Here is an 18731-nt window from a genome sequence, read left to right as displayed (position 1 = left end):
GCTTGTATTTTAGCAGAGATCACGCATCATTTCTTCAGCCCATAATTATCTTTGCTGCTTCATGGTGTACTCGCTCTGCCATCTTGTGGCCTGTGAATTTAATGAGGAGAAAGGTTACCAATCATTTGGTCGAAAAAAAAAAAAAGGTCGACAGGACAAATGGTCGACACCATTTGGTCGAAAGCCGAATGGTCGAATTTTTTTTTTTTGTATTTTCACTTTTTTTTTTTTTTGGGGGGGGGTCCCTTTTTTTTCTAAAGAACCCTTTTTTTCCATAAACGAAAACCTAAAAAAAATATATATATAAATAAAAATAAAAATTCGACCATTTGGCTTTCGACCAAATGGTGTCGACCATTTGTCTGTCGACCTTTTTCTTTCGACCAAATGACTGGACAGCGAGGAGAAACTGTCGAGCCTGTTTGATACGAAAGTTATTTTATTTTATAAAACAATTAGACCTAACGCAACCCTGCTTCATCTGTCGCATAGGTAAGCTTAACTTGCAACCAGCAGCACTGCATAAATAGAGTTTAAAAAAAGACTAACAATATTATTAAAATGTCATGGCAGCCATGATATTTTAATTTTAAGAAGAACTGCATAAGTAAGTGTCGTACATTTCGCCTGCCATGAAAGAAAGTCAAGGTGCAAGTTGGCTGGGAATAATTAATTATTCATGTTTGTATTGAAGGAAAGTTACACATTACCACAGAGCAGGCCCAAGCAGGACAACTCCTAAGGAGCCTTCTGCTGCCAATCACAGCGTGATGTAAACAAATGAAAGCGAGGCATGCACCTGTCCTGCGAGCATGAAATTGGCCCCTTTGTCTGTTTTGCTATGGCCAATTACAGCATGCAGAAAGCGAGAGGCATCTCAAAGCAGGCTGCCATGCCCTGGAAGTGTGCCCCTCTGAATGCAGCAACATGTTTGCCACCTCCGTGTGCACCACAGAGCAGTAATTGATGCACAGCGAATAACTGAATGAAGGATGAGAGGACACCAGCTGGATTAAAAAAAAATGTAAATTACAAAAAAAAAAGATTGATTTTTTTAAGGCTAAGCCATTGAGCTGCTAGCCACGGGACACAGAAAACGGCTTGGCCTGTCGCATTGCATCCCGTATGTTGGACAAGCCTGCGTAGGTGCACCCAAACTCCCAATACTGCAAGGCGGTCGAAGATCGTCGTAGCTTTAGGGCTTGGTCTCTGACAAAGCCAGTTTTGCAGTACGACGTTACTGACATCCTCGACAGAGTGCCAGACTGAACAGGCTTTATCGTTCAATGCCGCCATAGCGGACCCAGTCTTGACCTTGTGGCAATGCCTGTGCTCAACGCTGGCAGTAGACACAATGCTCACAAAGTATAAGCCGGCAAGAGTCCATGTTCCGTTCTTGACGGCCCACCCGAACCCCGAGGGGCTGATGGTGCAGGACAAGATGGTTACGTTTAGGCCCTCGACATCGAACCTCGCAACTAATAGGTAGTGGAAAAAAGTCGACACTTTGGCAAAGACAGTTTCATTCTTGGTGAGCATGGTTCTTAAAGCCGTTAATGCCTCTGGAGCATCATTTCGGAGCCATCAGAACACTTTCAGGAAGGGAGAAGTAAGTAATGGTTTACTTGAGATAATGGCTGATGGTAAGTAAATGGCTTATGGACGCTGCAGACTGTACGGGTCGCGATATGGGCACATCAACACTTCTGCGCAGATCAGCCTACCTGAGGGGCTCAGGTTTTTCCCTGGATGTCCAGTCGATGCTGCTGGACCTTGCCTTTGATGAAGAACATCTATGTGGTCCCAAAGCCGATGAGTCACTCGAGAAATTCAAACACTCTGTTATGTAGAATTTCCTTTTTGGGTGTAATTCTCCAGTCCCCACTTGTGAGTCCCCCAGCACTTTTTGCTGGACTTTTGGATTTTTGTACTAGTTCTCCTGAGTGAATGGGAACCTTTTTCCACATTCATTCAGTCTTTTGGTTCTATCTTGTTGGAGTCATGCTTTCTTCCAACTTTTATGGCATCTGCAATTTATTATCACAGCACACTGCACTTTCTGTGCAGTGTTGCTGGGAGCGCCTTGAGCTACCCTTTTTATTTTCCTTGTGATGACAAACGTTACAAAGGACAGGGGGATACTTTTTATCCTACCTGACCTTTATATTGTGGAATCAGCACACCTCACGTGGACTGCTGAGGGGACACAATGTATCAATTTTTCCACTTTTCCTGTAACTTTCTAGTTACAGTGGCAAGTCTGAGTGGCTGTGGATATTTTCTATCGACTTGTGAATTTTACATGCAGGCTGCTGTCGCACCTACAGTAAGGGACACATGGGTGCCAGTCTTCTTTGTTCACTAACTCATGATGGCTTGCCCTTTCTTGAGCCTGCCTCTAATGTGGGTGGGGGAGTCCTGCTCACTCATTTGTGAGGACAGGAAGCTGGGAGGACACCGAAATTCCTCTGTTCTCTGTCCTCCACTCTTCTTTGTTGTTTTAGAGGTGACAAGCCCTCTCCACAGCGAGGGCCCATGCCCTGCACACTGGTCTCGCAAGAACTCTTCCTCATTGTTTTAGAGGTAATCAAGTGCCTGTGATTAGCTTAGAACCCGGTGCATTTTCTGCAGCCCAATCTGGTTTGATTTGTTTTTTTTTGCTTTTATTTTGTATTTTCATGCGAACTGTGATCACCCTCCCTGCTGCCCACTCATTCACCTCTTGTGATTGGCTCTTTGAGACTGGCCCTCTCCACAGTGAGTGTGCACTGTGATTACCCTCCCCACTGCCCACCCATTCCCTTCCAGGTTCTCCAGTCGCTTGTGCCTCCCATCCAGCCCCACCTCCCATGATTGGCTCTTGGGACAAGCCCTCTCCACATTGAGGGCCCAGGCCCTGTACACTAATCTTGCAGGCACTCCTTCTCATTGTTTTAGACGTAGGCAAGTGCCTGTGTTTAGCCCAGTGCCCTGGTGCATATTATGCAGCCCTATTTGGTTTGATTGTGTCTGTTTGCTTTTATTTGCATGCTCCATGCGTACTGTGATCTTCTGCCCGCTGCCCACCCGTTCCCTTCCTGATTCTCCGGTACTTCCCCTCTCACATCCAGCCCACCTCCTGTGATTGGCTCTCGAGATGCATTTAGTTCACCCCCAGGGCAGCCCCTGCCCGGGCAGCCCTCGGCTAAGGGTCGCAAGGAAAAGGGCAGCTCCTGACTGAGCAGCTCCACTCCGTGTTTGCCCGTGTTCACCTGGGAAGCCTGCCGTAGTCAACCAGCAGAGACTGGTAAGGTAAGTGTGGTGTGGGTGGGGAGTATAGCCATTACTGCACTCCAGTAAAACCCCTCCATTTTTCTTACACTTGTGTACTTGCAGCCTGTGTAATAAGAGTGCTCTGCTAAAGCTTGAATCAAAGAGGACTTCATTACATTGTTTTTTTTTTGATAACACATTTTATTGTTTTTCATCTTAACAACATTAAACATACATTCTTCATATGAACATTCCACCTATATAACCATCAAAACAATTCTTGGTTAGGTGATAGAAGAATAAAGGAAAAAAAATAAAAAAGAAAAAAGAAAAAGAAAGGGAAGAAAAGGGTCTTGCAATCTTCATTGTTTCTCACGCTATGTGCCAAAGTGGATTACTTTTGTACTACTTTTGTACACTGTGCCTTATCATCCTTTATTCATGTTGGTACAGTCGTTCACTGGGCCTCCTCCCATTTATTCCATATCTTGTCCGCCTTCCTCGGGCACCCCCTGGCTGTATATACCCTTCGTTCCATTGCAACGCAAATGTTGACGTCCGTCACCCATTGTTCATACTGCGGTGTTATTTCCGATCCCCACAATTGTGCAATGTTCCTTTTGATTATTGCTGATGTCGTCGATAGAAGCAACCTCTCGTATTTAGACATTTCCCCCTCTTCCTCCACCCCAAGCAGGAATAGCTTCGGATCTCTGTGTATTGTTCTCCCCAGTACCCGCGAGAGTTCATCGCAACATTTTTGCCAGTACTGTTGTATATGGTTACAGTCCCACAGTATGTGGAAGAAGGTGCCCTCTTCCCTCTTGCACCGTAGACAGTGTGGGTCAGTTGTTTTCCCCCAGCGATATAGCGCTACCCTTGGGTAGTAGATCCTATGTAGTATTTTGAGCTGGATTAGTCTGAGTCTGGCCGAAATGGCCACCTCCCGAGGGAACATGAGAGCCCCCACCCAGTCTTCCGGTTGTATAGGCCCTATCTCCCTTTCGCATTTGTTTTTTAGGCTGGTTAGTTCGGTGGTGGCAAAGGAAGTAATTACATTATACATGGTGGACGTTACTTTATTCTTGATGTTTGCCTCAACTATGTTCCTTTCTAGGGCAGTGCTTTCAGCCATGTCTTCTAGTGCTGGGAGGTGTGCTTGCAGGGCATGCCGCATCTGCGCATATTGGAACCGTTCAGTGCCTGGGAGGTGAAATCTGGATTCAAGGGTTTCAAAGGATACCAGTCTACCCCCCTCCACAATATCGCCCACTGTGTTGCTATCATGTTGTGACCATGTGCGCCACCTCGGAAGCTTATTCACCTCAGGTAGATTCCTGTTGTTCCACAGTGGTTGTAGTGGGGTGGTTTTCCCTTCCCATCCCAGGAATCTGTGTGTGTTTTTCCAAACTCGGGCGATGTGTGAGTGGATGGTCTGTGGGGTTGAATTACCTATTGCTCTGTAAAGGAGTTCAGTTCGAGGTCTGTCGCGTCCTCCGATGCTCCCCAGTCTATTGTGTGGCAACGTGGTGTCCCCGTGCAGTAAGTCATTGACCACTGCCATTTGGCTGGCCCAGTAGTAGGATTGGAGGCGGGGGAGTCCTATTCCTCCCTCCCATATGGAGCGCTGCAGGGTGCTCAGTGCAATGTGTGGATGTCCATTGTTCCAGAGGAGTTTCCTTAGTGCGCTGTCTATCTTTTTGAATTCTTTCGCTAGGATGTGTAATGGGGCATTTTGTAGTATGTATAAAAAATGTGGGAGAGCCATCATTTTGAATAATGCTGCCCTTCCTAATAGGGTCAACGGGAGAGAGACCCAGTGTCTGGTATCTTCTGTAAATCTGGTTGTTTTCGGGTGGAGATTGTTGGTCACATATTTGCTTAAGTCGTTAGTTATCTGAATGCCGAGGTATTTAAACCGCTCAGTTTCCAAGCGAAAGGGACAATTGGCTGGTAGTATAGAGGTTGTGGTGCCTATTGGGAACAGAGTTGATTTGGACCAGTTTACTCGCAGCCCGCTGAAAGCACCGTCGCCCTCTAGTATGTCTACAATCACAGGGCAGGCGTGGTTTGGGTCTTTTAAGTAAAGAAGCAGGTCGTCCGCGTACAGGGAGACTCTATCCTCTCGTCCGTCTTCCCATTGAATACCGCGCCAGGCCGGTGATGTTCTCAATGCCTCTGCTAGCGGTTCTATGGCCAGGGCGAATATCATGGCGGACAGTGGGCACCCCTGTCTGGTTCCCTTCCCAAGCTTAAAAGTATGCGACGGCCACCCATTCACCCTCATTTGTGCCTCAGGGGATTTGTATAGGAGTTGTACCCAGCTCAGGAACTGGGGGCCAAACCCCATTCTGCGCATTATTTCCCAGATTGCCTCCCAATACACAGAGTCGAAGGCCTTTTCAAAGTCAATCGCAAGTACGGCCAGGGGACCTCGGGTGGTGGGCGCTTCCTCTATTACTGTATGTAGCCTGTGAATTTTCATGCGGGTGGACCGTTTAGGCATAAAGCCGCACTGGTCAGGGTGGATTAATGTCGTAATGACCTGTTGCAGGCGGTTGGCTAGCACTTTTGCTAATATTTTGGTCTTGATATTTATGAGTGAAATTGGTCGATATGAGCTACAGAGGTCCGGCGGTTTGTCAGCTTTGGGGATCACAATTATTGTGGCTTTCCGGAGGTCTGCCGGTAGGCATCCTCGCTCTTTGGATTGTAGGAACATTCGTAGCAGGTGGGGGGCAATTTCGTTCGTACCCAATTTACGCCACATCTCAATCGGGAAGCCGTTTGGCCCTGGTGTTTTCCCTGTGTGGAGTTCCGACATGGCCGCTATCACTTCCTACTCTGTAATATCTCTCTCAAGTAGAGCCTGCTGTTCTGTGTCGAGCATGGGGAGGGTTATGTCGTTTAGTACCGAGCTGTGGCGCGACAGTGTGGGTGGCCTGTATTGCTCTGTGTAGTAAGCTGCGAAGCCCTCGGCTATATCTCGGTCGGTCAGTAAGAGTTCCCCACTTTCTGATCTTATCTCTCTGACCTGGCTGCTGCCTGTTTCGCGTTTTTCTAACCAAGCTAGCATTTTGCCGGCCTTATCACCGGTCTCATATTCTGGCTCTCATCGTCTTATGCGCTTGTCTAGCATTATCTAGTGCCACGTTCTGCAAACGTTTTTGGGCAAGTATTAATGCTCGATTTGTTGCCGGTTGGTCTGCTGTCACTTGGTCTTCGGCTTCTGTTAATTTCTGTTGATGTTTCTTTTTATGTGCAGCAGACCATGACAGAATCTCGCCTCTCAGCACCGGTTTGAGCGCCTCCCACAGGGTCTCGGGATCGTCCACTGATCCCGTGTTTAACTCGAAATATGTTTTAGTCGCTTCTTGCATTTGTTCCAGAAAGTCTTGGAGGCCTAAGTAGTAGTTATTTAAGCGCCAGGAGGGAGGCGGACGTGGTCTAGTCATGTTAAGCTCGATTAGCAAGGGGGAGTGATCTGATATGCCACGCGGCAGTAGAGGTGCAATTGCGGCCCTGTGGGTCTCTGGCCCCGGCAGAAAGAAGTAATCTAGTCGTGATAAGGAGGCGTGTACCCCTGAATGGAAGGAGTATTCTCTCTTGCCGGGGTGTAGGTCATGCCACACGTCTCGCAGCCCCATCGCCGCGGTAAACGCTGCTAACTTGGTTCGCGCAGTGGGGTTTCTACCTCTTAAGTGTGAGCGGTCCATCCCCACCTCCATGACTTCGTTGAAGTCGCCCCCAATTATCATTAGGTCCGAGTTATCTCCCGATATCAGAGGTGTAATATACTGTAGCAATGTGGTAATCAGTGCTGGTGGTAAGTAGATCCCGAGAAGGGCTATCGCCTGGTTCCATAGTGTTCCCGAAATGAGTGTATACCTGCCACTAGTGTCTTGGATCACCCGTGTCATGGTCAGGGGCAGGTGTTTGTGAATTAGTATAAGTACCCCACGAGAGCCTGTGGTGAACCCAGCGTGTATTGCAGCTCTGTAGTTCGTGCGTTTGAACAAATTACATGTAGTACCTGCTAGGTGGGTCTCAGTTAGGAAGGCTACATCAGATGTGTGCCGATTTAGGAGCTGTGTGATGAGTGGCCTTTTGATCCCACCTCCCATCCCGTTAACATTCCAGGTTAGGAGTCGTAGGGCTCTGCCGTCTACGTTAGTGGCGGCCATTTAGCGAGGAGTAAGGGTCAGACACTGTTTCATAGCACCGTGTACATGTGTCATTTGCTGGTGGTGTTGTGGCAAAGCGTTCTGGATGTGGACCCTGGATCCCTTTCTTAACAGTACTAACGTTTAACAAACTACCCATCCCCCACCCTATACTCCTTCCAACTCGAAGCATCTGTCGCCCGAACATTTAACTTTAAACCTCAGCTAACCGTAGCTGAGTGAGCCCGCTAACAAATAAACTGCTTGGACCTGTGTCCCTGTGCGTAAGTTCCAGACATGTCCCGGTGTGATGTCGCACAGTGACATCCCAGGGAAAGGGGGGGGCTTCCGTCTGGGCTGGCCGCTTAGCTGTATGTTTCTACGTGGCTGTTCTGTACCCATATTCAGCATTGAGTTAATATACAGTACCTTAAACCCCATAAAGTAGGGTCACAAGTGTTCCTTCTCTCATACATTTCAGGAGTCGATGCTCTCATTCCTGCAGCTGTAGTGCGAGTCCCGGTGCAGGTGGTCGTTGGTCTGGCGGGTCTGGACCTGGTCGAGCACGGAATGGTCTGCCTCTGTTTCTGTTGTCCCTTGTCACCGTCCAATCTCCCTCGATATGTTGTTCCGCCCATTTCCACGCTTCTTTGGCGTCGGTGAAGTGGACCGTCGTACCTCTGTGGTAAATTTTGAGTTGGGCAGGGAACATTAGGCCGTATTTCACCTTGAGGGACTGCAGCTGTTTTTTCAGTTGGTCAAACGATTGTCTAGCCTTCTGTACTTCTCTGGTGTAGTCCGGGAAAAATGCTTTTTTGGATCCATTGTAGGTAAGAGTGCCTTTCGCCCTTGCGGATTGAATCAGTGCATCGCGATCACGATAGTTCAATAGTTTGGCGATCACTGTTCAGGGTGGGGCGCCTGGCAATGGACGACCCGTTGGTACACGATGGGCTCGTTCAATGGAGAAAAAGTTAGAGAACGTATTTGCTTAGAACATATCTGTGAGCAGCTGCTCCAGAAATAGCTCCATCTGTGGGCCTTCTGCTTTCTCCGGTAATCCCAGGATCCGAACGTTGTTGCGCCTAGATCTTCCCTCACTCTCATCCACACGCTCCTCCATGGTTTTCAGGCGCGTTGTGACTCTAGCCAGTTGTTGTTCTATGTTTCTTATTCAATCCTCCATGCCAGATATGCGTTGTTCTGCCTCTCCGGTGCGTGATGTCAACTTCTGGAGATCGTGGTGCAGGAGGGAGACATCTGTGCTGATCCCGTCCATTTTCTGTTCCATAGAGGCGCGCGAGTCCGCTATGGCTGCCATGATGTCCTTTAATGATATCGTGCTCTCCATGTCTGCCATGGTGTCTAGTTGATCTTGCTCTGGCTGGCTGTTCATTGATGGCGTGGTGAATTGGTCTATCCTGCTCTGGGAGATCAGCCTTTTAGATTTGTCCTTGCCCATGCTGGATATCTGCCTGTGATGCTATTTGGAGGGTGACTCTCAATGTGCCGGTGGCGGGCGTGTGGTCTGACTGATGCGGGCACCCGCTGTCCTTAGTGATTCCCCGTCCTGCTTCTCTTGCTCCGCTGCGGCCGGGTTGCAAGTTTGCAGATGCAGCTGTCGACGATTCTGCTCGGTGAACCGTTCCTGCTCAGCGCGGATGCTGCGCCAATGTGTTGGGGGTGGGGGGGAGATAAAGGAATCCTGTTTCTTGCACCTGTGGTCGCGGGTAACTTCCAAATACTGGCAGGCCACCCCCGGTTTACAGCCCACCATTCAAGTATGCATTCGGTGGATTCCGCGTATCTGTTCTCCACTTCTGGGCCGTATCGTGGGTGTGGGCCAGTGGTGCTGTGCCGTGCTCCTGACCGTCTGTTTTTCCCCCCTTTTTTGGGGGGAGGGAAGAGGGGGAAGGGCCCCCGGCTGCGGTCGGCTGTTGACCGTGGACAGGGGGGCTGCAGCAGCCTCCCCAGGCTAGATCGTGGCCGAGTCCGGCTGGCGCGTTTCAGGTCGCGCGTCCGCTAGGCCCTCACTTCCGCTGACACCTCCGCTGCACCCCTGCGCTGCGCCGTCCACACCCGGCGTTGGGGTTATACTTGTTTATCGGGCACGCAGCTCCTCCTCTCCCGAAGGCCGCGGCGTCTGTTCCCAGACTCAGAAGTCTATGAGGTTCGTTCCGATGCGGCACACAGCCCGGTCCTCTCCCAGCGCTGAAGCCGTCTCGGCTCGTCGCATTGCCTGCCGAGGCTCTCGCCTGCTTCGTCTCTCCAGCCAGAGACTGTCGGGGCTCCCGTGCAACAGTCCGGGTGGTGTAGTGGGATGCGGTCGAAAGACCTATCCACTCACCGTCCAGGGTGGGCACAGTCGCAGGTCTCTTTCAGCGCGGCTCTCTTCTTCCCGGTTCCATTCCTAAGGGCGCGGTCATTTTGTTTGCGTATTGCTGCGCTCGTGTCGTCTTTACTCCGCCACACCGAACCTGCTAGGAATGTCGCGTTTTGGCTCGCAACTTTGTCCGTGTGTGCCCGAGGCGCTTACCCACAGGAGGAGAGCTTTTTGGGTCGATTAGCCTCTCGTAGCAGGCTATTCAATCAGGATGTTTGCAGCGGCCACCGGAGTTCCAGGGGCCCACGTCCTCATCGCTCCGATGTTGGCCACGCCCCCCCCCCTTCATTACATTGTTGAACAGAAAGGAGTTTTACATTCTAGGCATTTTACTTTCCCTTTGCTGTGGTTTCCTTGAATCTAGGTGCACCTTTTCTCTCCATTGTACTCTTTAAATCCAGATACATTATCCAACCACTGTGTGTTTGATTTTATGTGCTTTTCCCCTTCTGTATTCTTTTAAGTATATGTGCATTTTTCCGTGCTATGTACTTTTAAATCTAGTTGTGCCCTTTTAAACCTTGGTGCATTTCCCCCGCTGTTCTCTTTAAATACCATGTACATTTGCCTATTTCTGTGATTTTGATTCTAGGTTTATTTTTCTCCTGCTATGTTCTTTTAAATCTCGGTGTGCCTTTTTAAATTCTAGGTGCACTTCCCTGCTGTGTTTTGAATCTAGGTGCATTTTCCCAGCTGTATTCTTTTAAATCAAGGTGCTTCTCCCTGCTGTGTTCTTTTGCTTCTAGGTATGCCTTTTTAAATCTAGGTGCATCTTTCCCTGCTGTTATCCTTTAAATCTAGGTGCTGTTTATCCTACTGTGCTCTTTAAAGCCCTATATACTTTTTCAAAAAACGGTGTGTGTGATTCCAGGTGCACTATCCACTGCTGTGCTCTTTTAATCTAATCTTCACTCGCTGTGTTTGTTCGAATCCAGGTGCATTTCCCTGAAGTGTCTTTTAATTTCTAGGTACTCTCTCCATATACTGTGAGTCTGACTCTAGGTGCTTTCTCCTCCTGTATTCCTTTCAATCTTGGCACATCTTTACTCTACTGTGTTCTTTAAATCTTGGTACATTTCCCCAGCTCTGTTCTTTAAATCTAGCTACACTGAACCCCCCCCAAATCCTGTTGCTCCTATGTTAATCCAGGTGCGTCTTGCCACCTCTGTGAGCTTTGAATTGGGGGAATCTTTCCCATAGGATAGACAACAAGCCTCACACTGCCCAAATCAGTGTTGCATAGAGCATCACGCCTACAAGGTTTCAGCCCACCTATGACACTCCAAGTTACTTGCTAGCAACCCCCTTTGCACTTATAACTGCATAGGTTAGCCGTTGAAATGCATAGTGATTATATGAAAGTATCCCCTGATATCTGGTTTATTAGATTACTTGGCTAGCTTTCTGAGAATGTGGAAGACACGTAGTAGCTATGTCTATTTAATTATTTTGCTTATTGCACTCAAAGAATCCCGTTAGCCTAGTCCTTTTTCACGGTAGAATTCTACTCCTACTAGAAGATGCTCTCAGACAACCAGCCTACCGCTTTGAGAAGTTTGGGGGAGGCGGGAGAGCTGTCCCATTATGCCAACAAATCAGACGAAGTGACATTGAAGATAAACTCTGAGTTTAAGATATGTATATGACGCACCACTTCGGTGCACATCTGCCGCAGGCACGGCTCTCAATCCACGCACCCTAGAATGCAGCTACAGCTATGACAAATTTGGTCTAGCTGGTCACATACAACTTCGCACTGAAACACCAGACTTGCCTCAACACCTCTGCCATTAGAATACTGCGACAACTGATTACAAATTCAGTCTAGCTGGGCCCACATCGAGTCTCCTGCACTAGCGCACTGTCAGCACTAGCGCACTGTCATAGCCATCCACATTACCCACTCATTCACGTATCTGACTTCTTGGGGTGCTTACTGGAGCCTAGTCAGCCCATATAATACCTAATCTCAGCCAAATGCACACAAGCATCTAAAGTTCACTCCTAGAAAATGTTCCCTTACCTGGACTTCGGTCTCCTGAGAGCGTTCCAACCAAAAAGCCTATTTAGGCCATACAAATGGTAAAATGGCGCTATATAAATGACGACTACAATACAATACAATACAACTACAATATGAGCTTTAGAGAAATTGGGTGGATTTAGCAACAGTACCTCAACATCACTGCCAGGTTATTGTCCCAGGTCCTGTAGTAAGGCAGAATTTAGCATTCCATGGGTGTTTTGATTGTTTCACATCACTTTTGCACAATATTATATGCTGAGAGCAGATGGATCTGTGATGGTGAGTCCATGTTAGTTTCGGCTGCTGTAGCAGGTGTGCAAAGACACTATTTGGTAGTGGTATACTCCTTCATATTCCGAAGAACATTGGCTGAATTTCCTACAACATATATAGTCTCTGGTTGTGACTGTCCAAATTGAAACAAGTGTGGGAAAAGCCAACAGTGTTGGCCTTGATTAGGCATTGTAAAGCATTTGCCTGGCACTGCGATAATGGTACTACCTGGCCGTAAAATGTCTGAATCTAGCAAATGTTTTGTGTACCTGAGCACATATGTCAGTGCCTGGCAAATACCTCTCTAATACTATCACAGATGGCCCCAAGAACACAGACACTCCTAAAAGATGGTTCAAGGGTTTCTATGGTTTGATTTGTAATGGGGTTTGCTAGTTGCTCCTTCTCGCCTAGAGAATGGGCTTCCCTGCCTAGCCCAGGCATCCCTCAACCCCGGATGGTCATAGAGATTGGTAACCCCTATCTAAAAAAGATCCTGTCCTTTCCCAAATAGTTGTTACAAGCATCACAATATTCAGAAGGGGTCTTAAGCCCTGCACCCTTTTCATACACAGGTCATTTGATCCCAAGCAATGGCGGCCTCCAAACTTCAATGTCTCTGTTCGTGCAAGTCCTTACTTGCAGCTAGACAATGCTGTTTTGATGTGGATGCTACTCCAAGGTTCCACAGCTAAGTTCAATGTTTCTCAGCATGCACGTCCCACTGGGCGCGCCTTGCCCTGACTCTCGCATTTGTAGTACCCGTGCATGTCGATCTGCCCGGCCCGGTATATCCATCTGACGCATTCAGCTCTTGTAATCGTGTTATTACAACTGCAGTGGGTCATGTAGCAGCTTATTACTTTCAAGCTGCTGAATAGTTCCTCCTGCTTGACAGCCCTCACACTCCCCCCTCTGGTTGTCTGATGACTGCCCGGCGGTGACGGCTGCTGGCCTTGTGGGTCATGTGGGATAAAAAACAGACAATGGCTAGAATGGTGATGTGTAGGCATGGGGTGATGGACAGTGGTACTGATGGCAAGAAAATGGTCACATGAGGAAGGGATAGGGAGTCCACCTACCCCTCCAACTGTTATCCTCTCCCAACTGTCATCTTCCCCTTCTGCAGCAGGACTGGCTTGGATGTCCACCCTAGTTGCCCCCCCCCCACCTCAAGCTGAAAGGGGTCCCAATCCCCTGTTGACCAGTGAAAGTTACGAACTCTGTCCCAATACCTAGGCACATTCCAAAACAGTTAGCTTTGCAAATTCTCGGTTTAACAGCACTTCAGTGCAAGAAATACAAATATTGCTTATAAATCAAGTGACGGAAGGCACAATTGGTTAAGACTTTTTTTTATTACAACACCAACTTCTTTTAGAGTTGCAATTAAAACATTCACTCTCAGAAGATTGTTTAGAAGTATCACTGGCAGGCCCTACATAGCACACAGTTTTATGCTCCCCCAGGAGAGAGCTAGCTGAAAGCGATCCCAGGAAGATATGTTTTTGGGGGAAGGAGCAGGTAGTGGTTGGGAAAGGCTATAAGGTTGGTATGGCCATTGGAAGTCAATTGGTGGGTAGATAGCCACGTGACTGCGGGCTGTGTCCCCCCTCACACCCACATCTTCCTCCTATCTGTACTCCAACGCAACAATTTAGGATTATAGCTGGCACAGAAGAACCACCCCGTAGTTACAATTAAAGTGTGTAGGCCCTAGATCTTTGGTCAGATCCAGACTCTAGCAAAGGCTTGGCTTTTATGCACAACTTCATCAGAATTAAAAAGGCACTGAGGATTAGTTTTATGCTTTGGAGACACCAAGTCCGCAACCATGTGACCGAACTGTGCTGATCGTATTTTCAGACCTTCGTGTGCATAAAAATACTGTATGCCTTCTTGGAGGTGTAACAATAGCACCATTCTCATAGTATCACCTCACATGCCCCTCCGCCGCACCCCACTCGGGCCTCCTTGTCAATTCTATGCTTGAGGATACAATTGTAGTCCAAAAGAGGAAATAATTACAAACGATCACCGGAAAACCAGGGGCAGAACAATAAACCTGTGTCTTTATCAACACAAATGGAGGACATTGGCAGGTGGAAGTGGAGGAGTGGAGTAGGCAGCAGCTGTGGTTTCTGAGTGAAGGCAATGGTTGTGCGTGCAGAGTACTTTATGTGTTTACCTCTCGTGCACAACAAGAAGTTTATGGGCATGTCTCTTTTAACATTCACATTTCCTGGCAGCATCCACTATTACATTAATTTGGTGATGTTGCCAATCATCTAGGGGTATAGCCTGCTACTCCCATGTAGCAATCACACTTCTTCAGGACAGACGGGTTCCATCTCCCTGCACAATCAACATGCTAAGAACACTGAAAAGATTGTATTAACTGTATTGTGCTGCAGCTAACGCCTCTCTTTACCTGTATACATACAGGGTGCAAAATGTGCCCTCTCCCCTAGACATTGGTTAGTGATGTTTGACTCCTTGCGAGTACGAAATGGTATGCTACATGTATGTAAAGAATTGTGGGGTGAGTGAATTTTTCTATGGCTAGCTAGTACCTTGCAACTTGATTTTTTGTCCCCAGATTACACGGCCTGCGGTAGAGGACATGTAGTTATGTTTAAGATGCTCAACCTATAAGAGCAGCACTTATTGGGTGGCGTATAACATTAGCATGGTTCGACTAACCCTCACTAAACTTTGCAGAACAAGTATATGTCCACCTCTGAATGATTATGCAAAGTTTGGTGGGATTTCGTCAATGCGTCAAGAGGGGGGGGGGGGCAAAACTTTTAATATCCTCATAGACATAATGGAAAAAAATGTTTGCTCACGCATACAGCCCAAACCGCTGGACGGATTTCCACCAAACTTGCATCAGGAGTGACAGTGGCTTGGTCCCGAAAACATGCTTTTGCAAATCTGGTGGCAATCCATCCAGTAGTTATTTTTAAAATGACCCTTTTGGACCAATCAGAGAGCTGCGTGACATTCGTGGACATCATGCGTGCCCGCAGATTTGTCAATTAAAAACATGAGGTGCGTCAACTTTTGAAACAGAGGCCATGTTGGATTCACAAACTGCACATGTATTTCACGGACATCGCAGTAAAAACATATTACAACAACATTTGACTTGTCAAACTAAAGAAACAATCCCTGCGGTGATGAGGATGGGATGGGATATGGCCTTCAAAACCCAAACATCCAGTGTTCATCTCTCAAGTCCATGAACATCTCAGATGTTGGGGGACATCCATGCATATTTCTGCATTATAGGGACAGTGAAAAACAGTTTTTGGATGGCTTATACATTTGGCACCACTCAATGAAACTGCATGTAATTCTGCAATATCGTTTTAGACCTCACACTGATGCTTCTGCAAAGTTTGGTGCTGTTTTATCAAGAGGGGGCAAAATTAGAGCGGGGGTGTCCCTAAATATTTGAAAGGCTTATACATTTAGTGCTGTTTGACGATTCTGTACAAAAGTTTGCAAAAGATTTTAGATCCAAATATATATGTTTGTGCAAAGTTTGGTGAGATTTTGTCAACAGGGGGCAAAATTAGAAGGGGGGTCTCAACATTTTTAGATGCCTTATAACTTTGGTGCCGTTTGACAAATATGAACAGAGGCTTGCAGACAGATTATAGACCCAACCTTGAATGTTTGTGCCAGGTTTCGTTTTGTCAAGTGGGGGCTAAGTTATATGACTATTTTCTGTAGGTACATTTTGACACTTTTCAAAAAATAAAACCTGGATGGATTTGCAGCAAACTCCTGCAAGGAGCATTGACAAGTACCCGAAAGCATGGTTTTGCAAATGTCTGTGTTTTTATTTTTAAAGTGTCATGATGTAGGTACAAAAAATAGTGATATACCTTTGGTGACTGAGGTATAGCCTGTGGCCAGATTGTCTTGGTCATGGCAATGCGGTTAAAGGAGGCATTGCCACCAGGGACCAACTATGTGGTAATGTTTTTCGACAATTAAGATAGGTTTGAATGGGAGAAATAAATTCTGCTTGTGGATACAGCTCAAAGTGCTGGATGGGATTGCAGCAAACATGCACAAGGAGCTTCAACAAGGACCTCAAAGCATGGTTTTGTAAATCTGTCCTGTGTTTTTTTTCTCCCAAAGTGCCAAAATGTAAGTACAAAAAATAGTGATATAACTTTGGTGCCTGGGCAGTGGGCCTGGCCCTCGGTAGGACAAATGTGTACTCTGATTAGCTTATTGCGGCATGCGGCATGGCCAAAGCCCTACGTTTGAATGGGAAAATATATTCTGCTTGCAGCTACAGCCTGAAGTGCTGGACTGGATTACAACAAACCTGCGTGAGGAGCATTAGCAAGGACCTGAAAGCATGCTTTTGCAAATCTGTCCTGTGTTTTACTTTTTTGAAAGTGTCAGAATGTAAGTACAAAAGTAGTGATATAACTTCGGTGTCTGGGCAGTGGTCCTGGCCCTCGGCAAGGTGAAATGTCTAATCTGATTTGGTTATTGGGGGATGTGGCATGGCTGACACCTTAGTTTTGAATGGGAAAAAAAGGTTTGTTGTGGCTACAGCCTGAAGTGCTGGAAGCGATTGCAGCAAATATGCACGAGGAGCATCAGCAAGGAGCTGAAAATATGCTTTTGCAAATCTGTCCTGTGTTTTGCTTTTTTGAAAGTGTCAAAATGTAATTACAAAAAATGGTGATATAACTTTGCTGCCTGTGCAGTGGGCCGGGCCTTCGGCAAGGACAAATGTCTAATGTGATTTGCCTACTGGGGAATGTGGCACGGCCGAAGCCCATGCTCCATGGATTGTGGAGACTGGCCATGGCTGCGAGTCATGAGCACTGGCCACATTATGAGGGCATAGTGGACACTGAACTAGGATGCAGGGTAGGTGGGGTGGATAACAGGGGTGGTTTGGTGGGGCTGGGGTCATGGTCGAGCCTTATACCCTAGGCAATTTAAATATGACTTGCATCCCCAGCATGCGCTGCTGATAAAGTTGCAAACAATATGTTTGTTAAAGAAGGTTTATAGTTCATTCATATATGTTAAGAGGAATTATTGATAACTTATATGCAGTGATGTAACATCATGAAAAATGTTCACTCCTAAAAACCTATGAAATTCAGTGAAAAAACATTGTTAAAAGGACGTTATGGTAATCTATGCAACTATAACTCGCGCCACCGCCATGCACTGCTAACACTAAGACCAAGGACATCAAAAATGACACCACAAATGAAATCATTGGTGACATCACTGAAAACATCACATTTGATATTAATACTGCGTAACAATTCAAATGGAACATCGGTACAAGGGGTGCCACTTACAGTCTCATTGATAACATATCAAAGGTGATCAGTTGCCTTGTAATAAACTACTCCATGTAACATAAAAGGTGCTTATTGAAAACTTTGTAGTAAGGTGGTTTGGTGAATACAGCAATCAAATATTAACGAGAAGCAATGAATGCACTATGGACAATATATGGATCATTGAACTAAAGTATGCTTAAGATGGGTTGCTTATGTTGTACAATGATAAGTTGAAGCATATCACATTCTTGAGAAATGTATTATCTGCACAGGACCTGCTTCTTGTTCTATGTATGTGCATGATGATCTCCGGGTAAACCCTAGGAAAAAGAATATAGCACAAGGGCAAGCTCTACATCCATAGTACCTTAATAGTACGTGTATCATGGTTTCAATGTAGTGAAACGACATGAAGTCTTCAGCTTATAATGAATATTGTCACTGAACAAAAACAACCACCCCAGATATGTAATGTCATCATTGATGTCATTTGTGACATCATCTTTGATGTTCAGGGTGTTGGTGTTAGCAGTGTTTGGTGGTGACATGAGTTATGGTTGTATAGCTTATCATAAATGGAGAATTTCTTGTTTTTTTTGCTTTTACTTGTAACCACAACGTCTCTTTAACAATGTTTTTTCAGTGAAAAAAATATATGTATATTCAAAAAAAGTTACTGTTATTCTAGCAAAAAATAAAGTCTACAAGCTGTCATACAAAAAAAATATTAAGGCAAAAACAGTCACCCTATACCACCTGAAATTCAATCGTGAGACTCGAAGTACACACACTCTCTCCATACCACGACACATTTTTAGGTTTGATTTGTAGTGGTATGGAATGCGTGTTTATACTTCAAGTTTCATGGTTGAATTTCTAGTGGTAAAAAGTGTTTATACATTACTGTTATTTCTACAGTTTGTAGACTTTATATTTTATTAGAGTAATCTTAAAACTTTAAAAAACGTTTTTCCAATTTAATTTCAGTTTTTTTGTGGGGAGATTGCACATAGTGTATCTCACATAAGTGTAGGTTGTATAAATGCATGCCCTATATGTATTTCATATGACTGCATCACCTATGGGTGCCTTGGGGATGATTGTATGACTGTATGGTATATGACTGTTTTGTATTTACTGCATCTGGCATATGAGTGTTGGGTGTATGTCATATGATTGGGTGGCATGTGAGTATATGAGAGCATGAAGTTATACTGTATGAGTATATGGCCCATACGTTAATGGTGTATGAGTGTTAGTATGTGGCATATGAGTATTTGGTGTTGTGTGTCGGGTGT

Source organism: Ambystoma mexicanum, chromosome 4q, assembly GCF_040938575.1.
Source record: "Ambystoma mexicanum isolate Mex_15411 chromosome 4q, UKY_AmexF1_1, whole genome shotgun sequence".
Classification (NCBI taxonomy): Eukaryota; Metazoa; Chordata; class Amphibia; order Caudata; family Ambystomatidae; genus Ambystoma; species Ambystoma mexicanum.
Note: the sequence above shows the minus strand (reverse complement) of the source record.